The sequence below is a fragment of the Clinocottus analis genome, unplaced genomic scaffold, assembly GCF_023055335.1.
Source record: "Clinocottus analis isolate CAN_PGR_092001 unplaced genomic scaffold, fCliAna1.0.p SCAF_19, whole genome shotgun sequence".
NCBI lineage: Eukaryota > Metazoa > Chordata > Actinopteri > Perciformes > Cottidae > Clinocottus > Clinocottus analis.
In genome coordinates this window covers 16,697,877-16,703,378 of record NW_027175920.1, presented here as the reverse complement: position 1 = coordinate 16,703,378, position 5,502 = coordinate 16,697,877, and the positions used below count along the sequence as shown (strand labels likewise).

The window sequence follows — 5,502 nt, the reverse complement described above, 5'->3', positions numbered from 1 at the left end:
TGTGACTACCTTCTCCAGTATCTTAGAGAGAAAGGGAAGGTTAGAAATAGGTCTGTAGTTAGCCAACAGCTCTAAATGGAGGGTGGGCTTCTTAAGGAGAGCTTCAATTACAGCCACTTTAAAAGACTCTGGTACATAACCCGTTATTAAACACACATTCATAATATCTAATAGAGAGGTGCTAATTAAAGACAAAACTTCTTTAAGCAGCCTCGTTGTAACAGGATCCAGGAGACAGGTACAGGATCTAGAAGTAGAAACCATTGAAGACAATTGGTGGAGGTTAATGGGAAAAAATCTATCCAAACACACATCAGGGCACACAGCCGCCTCCAAGTCCACCACAGCTGAGGATGAGTAGCTGGGGCCAGGAGATCATCAATCCTGCCTCTGATAGTCAGGATCTTATCGTTGAAGAAGTTCATGAAGTCATTACTACTAAGCTCTGTAGGAACACACGGATCCACAGAGCTATGACTCTCAACCAGCCTGGCCACAGTGCTAAAGAGAAACCTCGGGTTATTCTTTTTATTTATTAATGAGTAATCTAGCCATGCAGTTATGGTTGTATTTATTTTTGTCTGGTTCAATTTGTTCATTCTGATATCTCAACATTGTATCTGTGGAAATATTATGTCAAATACACCCAAGACCAGTGCTTTGTTGAGTTCATGTGAATTGTTCTGTGAATGTCTCCATTGTGAAGTGCGGCTGGCCGGTATCACTTCTGCTAAGCTTGAACCTGCCCGTGTGGCATCTTTAACTCCTGTTCTTGTTCTCGCAGACTGTGTACTCATAGAAGAAATCTTTTCCATGAAGTGTAAAAAGCATAAGGTGAGCAGAAATAAGTGAAAGTGTGCCAGTTTATTATAAAATGTAGGTTTGAGGTGTGGTTTTGCTTCTTGAGAGATATCACGTGTGACTGTGTAATAAGCAACATACAGAGTCATTTCTCATCCCCAGAACAAGACCTTCAGAGCCCCTCCAGGGAACCGATGGGAGGACAGGTGACGAAGCAGAAACCTCAGGAGGTTCGTAAATACCTGATGCACTTTCATGTGATCAGGAGGACGTTCTGTTAGGGTTTTGGCGTCCAATGAAAGATGCTAATGAGTTGTGTTATGTGAAGTGAAGGAAGTTTTGCTGCTTTTGAAGTTTTCCAAATTAATGCACATGCAATACAACATTGCTGTAGGCCTTTTACACAGCATCCATTTTACTTATCGTAGCACGGTCAACACGGGTGTAATTGGGACCATAAATACATTTATCATTCTATTTGTGTCAAAGCAGTAGTCCATCAGCAGTGCTGCATTGTAAACATGAGTTCTTCTTCAATAATCATTTAGTAAATGATGATCCATTTCGAGTCATACAGACCATAAAGCAGGAGATGCTTTAGGGTGGGCTGACTGTTATTGACACTAATTGACCTTTTACCGGTTGCAGAAAGTAAAGATGGCAACTGCCAAATCACCGGCCTTGAGGCTATATAACGTCAGTCCACGAACCGATGGGTGACGTGACCACGTCCACTTATATACAGTGTATGCTAGCACGGTTAGCTACGAGCTGCTGGCTTAGTGTTGAAGCAATCAAAATCTGCTACAGTATCGGAGCACGAGTTGGACATGACCGAGGTTGTAAGGGACTTGAGGTTGTAAGGGGCATGACGGTCACTGGGACCTGGCGTGTCTCCCGAGGGTCACTGGGACCTGGCGTGTCTCCCGAGGGTCACTGGGACCTGGCGTGTCTCCCGAGGGTCACTGGGACCTGGCGTGTCTCCCGAGGGTCACTGGGACCTGGCGTGTCTCCCGAGGGTCACTGGGACCTGGCGTGTCTCCCGAGGGTCACTGGGACCTGGCGTGTCTCCCGAGGGTCACTGGGACCTGGCGTGTCTCCCGAGGGTCACTGGGACCTGGCGTGTCTCCCGAGGGTCACTGGGACCTGGCGTGTCTCCCGAGGGTCACTGGGACCTGGCGTGTCTCCCGAGGGTCACTGGGACCTGGCGTGTCTCCCGAGGGTCACTGGGACCTGGCGTGTCTCCCGAGGGTCACTGGGACCTGGCGTGTCTCCCGAGGGTCACTGGGACCTGGCGTGTCTCCCGAGGGTCACTGGGACCTGGCGTGTCTCCCGAGGGTCACTGGGACCTGGCGTGTCTCCCGAGGGTCACTGGGACCTGGCGTGTCTCCCGAGGGTCACTGGGACCTGGCGTGTCTCCCGAGGGTCACTGGGACCTCGCGTGTCTCCCGAGGGTCACTGGGACCTCGCGTGTCAGAAACTACAGAACAATACATGCTTTTCAAGTCATCAACACTGCCTGTCGGTGAGGCTACGGAAGCGCACACGGACATAAACCACTTCAAAGTAAAAGAAAAAAAAGAAGTTAATTGTTTGACAAGTTAGTGCGTTATTAACGCGTCGACTTGCCCAGCCCTAGTTATAACTAAATGTCACTAGTTGTGATTTGGACAACATGCATTGTTGATGACCAGGGGATGCGTCGCAGTGCGCCCAGCCAAACGAGAGGCGCTGTGTAGTTGTGCGTTGCGTTATAACCAAGTGTGGTTCTTGTTGATACGGGGAAATCCCCACTGGGCTGACAGTGTTGAGCTGGTCAGGACGCACAACATCGCTGAGGCGAGGTTGGAGGCATCGAGCTGAGAGGCGCTGCATAACTGTGCGTTGCTCGGCGAGGCTCTCCGCTGGTGTGACTTCATGACGTGGTGAGGTGGTGAGGTTTTAGACAGAGGAACTGCAACATGGGGCAGTAATTCTGGTGCTCTTATTCTAGAACAAACGATGTGTTCAGGTGAGTTCATCCCTTTGAAATATCTTTTTCTTTTTAATCAGCAGACCTGCAACACCACGTAGGGGCTCTCCTTCCTCGTCTGCTCTATCCATGGCACCAGTGGACCAGGGTTTCTCTGACTGACAGCTAGCACCCGTAAACCTTAACTCCGCCCTCAGCTCTTCACCTGCACTGTTAACCCCGCCCCTACTGGAGGCGCCGGTTATGATCCTCAAGACGCCAATACCCTAAGACGTCCAGTAACATGCTGAATTCCTCATGTGTGTCACTCTGTACTTATTTATATGGAATTTCTGTTCCTGGATTAAATATAAATAACAATCAAAGATATTTAATTTTAAGATTTTCTAAGTATTTGATTATATTTGGTTTATTTATTCCTGAACTTGTCTTATTGGTTGTAAAAGGTTTGATTGTGTTTCTAAGTTATTGGTAGCATTGGTAACATAGAGCCAGTCGAGGAGATGCTATGACACTGAACAACGAGGCCCCTGTTTGGACGCTTCAACACAACAGCTTCCATAGTAAACAGACTGGATGCAGCCGGACACATCGCCAGTGACTGAAGCCGCTGTTGGAATGGATTCTCCCCGTGAGGTGTGTTGTGTTGTTGCAAAGCACTTTGGAGTAACAAAGGTTGCCCCCAATCAAAAATGAAATCGGGCTTAATTTTTTGAGAAGTAAAGCCATTTCTTTCAGTAATCTGCTTTTCACTTTGATTTCTCACCGCTACTGCAAAATATATCTTACTTATTACTTTGAATGTACCTCAACAAAAGCACCTTTTGAAATGAAGGAGCGCTCGGCTTCGCCTGGTGCTGACCTTGTGTTTCGGATGTCTGACATTGAGAGTCTTTGCTTTACCTCCATTTTAACTTCAGTAGGAACAGCCATGCAAGCCTAAAGATCCTGATCAGCACCTGGGATGTCTTTCCTTGAAAAAGCCTTATCTGTTAAAGACTTTGATCCGTTCTCTGGAGCTTGTGGTGCAACGACTAATCAGTGGATGTACGTCAGCGTTCTTTGGACATCTTGATGACTGAAGCAACTTGAATGCACTTTTCTGTTATTGATGCCCTCGACCACACTGGTACCTGCTGACCGTGTACTGAGGTTAGTATTACTACCTGCTGACCGTGTACTGAGGTTAGTATTACTACCTGCTGACCGTGTACTGAGGTTAGTATTACTACCTGATCGGGACTTCGGCCCATCAGTGCCGTTTGTTTTGGACAGAAGTCTGTGCTGTCTCCACTAGAGGCAGTGTTGTGCTGTCTCCACTAGAGGCAGTGTTGTGCTGTCTCTCCACTAGAGGCAGTGTTGTGCTGTCTCCACTAGGGGCAGTGTTGTGCTGTCTCCACTAGGGGCAGTGTTGTGCTGTCTCCACTAGGGGCAGTGTTGTGCTGTCTCCACTAGAGGCAGTGTTGTGCTGTCTCCACTAGGGGCAGTGTTGTGCTGTCTCCACTAGGGGCAGTGTTGTGCTGTCTCCACTAGGGGCAGTGTTGTGCTGTCTCCACTAGAGGCAGTGTTGTGCTGTCTCCACTAGAGGCAGTGTTGTGCTGTCTCCACTAGGGGCAGTGTTGTGCTGTCTCCACTAGAGGCAGTGTTGTGCTGTCTCCACTAGAGGCAGTGTTGTGCTGTCTCCACTAGAGGCAGTGTTGTGCTGTGTCCACTAGGGGCAGTGTTGTGCTGTCTCCACTAGGGGCAGTGTTGTGCTGTCTCTCCACTAGGGGCAGTGTTGTGCTGTCTCCACTAGAGGCAGTATTGTGCTGTCTCCACTAGAGGCAGTATTGTGCTGTCTCTCCACTAGGGGCAGTGTTGTGCTGTCTCCACTAGAGGCAGTGTTGTGCTGTCTCTCCACTAGAGGCAGTGTTGTGCTGTCTCTCCACTAGAGGCAGTGTTGTGCTGTCTCCACTAGGGGCAGTGTTGTGCTGTCTCCACTAGAGGCAGTGTTGTGCTGTCTCCACTAGAGGCAGTGTTGTGCTGTCTCCACTAGAGGCAGTGTTGTGCTGTCTCCATTAGGGGCAGTGTTGTGCTGTCTCCACTAGAGGCAATCTTGTGCTGTCTCCACTAGAGGCAGTATTGTGCTGTCTCCACTAGAGGCAGTATTGTGCTGTCTCCACTAGAGGCAGTGTTGTGCTGTCTCCACTAGAGGCAGCGTTGTGTGTCTGTCTTAGAGGCAGTGTTGTGCTGTCTGTCCTAGAGGCAGTGTTGTGCTGTCTCCACTAGGGGCAGTGTTGTCCTGTCTCCACTAGAGGCAGTGTTGTGCTGTCTCCACTAGGGGCAGTGTTGTGCTGTCTCCACTAGGGGCAGTGTTGTCCTGTCTCCACTAGAGGCAGTGTTGTGCTGTCTCCACTAGGGGCAGTGTTGTCCTGTCTCCACTAGAGGCAGTGTTGTGCTGTCTCCACTAGAGGCAGTGTTGTGCTGTCTCCACTAGGGGCAGTGTTGTGCTGTCTCCACTAGAGGCAGTGTTGTGCTGTCTCCACTAGGGGCAGTGTTGTGCTGTCTCCACTAGGGGCAGTGTTGTGCTGTCTCCACTAGAGGCAGTATTGTGCTGTCTCCACTAGGGGCAGCGTTGTGCTGTCTGAGACCAGTGAGGCCATACATCTCCATGCTAACGAGTCCTCACACATACACAATGTCCTCATCCTGGAACAGTGTGTGTATTTCCTTTGTGCCAGCCATATGTT

At 49.3% G+C, this 5,502-nt stretch overlaps 1 long non-coding RNA gene across 1 annotated transcript; it reads left to right on the top strand.

The window, feature by feature from the left end:
* Positions 1-668: 668 nt before the first annotated feature.
* LOC137789826 (uncharacterized) lies at positions 669-2,894 on the top strand. The gene is made up of 3 exons (XR_011077854.1): positions 669-834; positions 964-1,031; positions 2,854-2,894. It is a non-coding gene; the product is annotated as an uncharacterized lncRNA (long non-coding RNA).
* Positions 2,895-5,502: the final 2,608 nt, after the last annotated feature.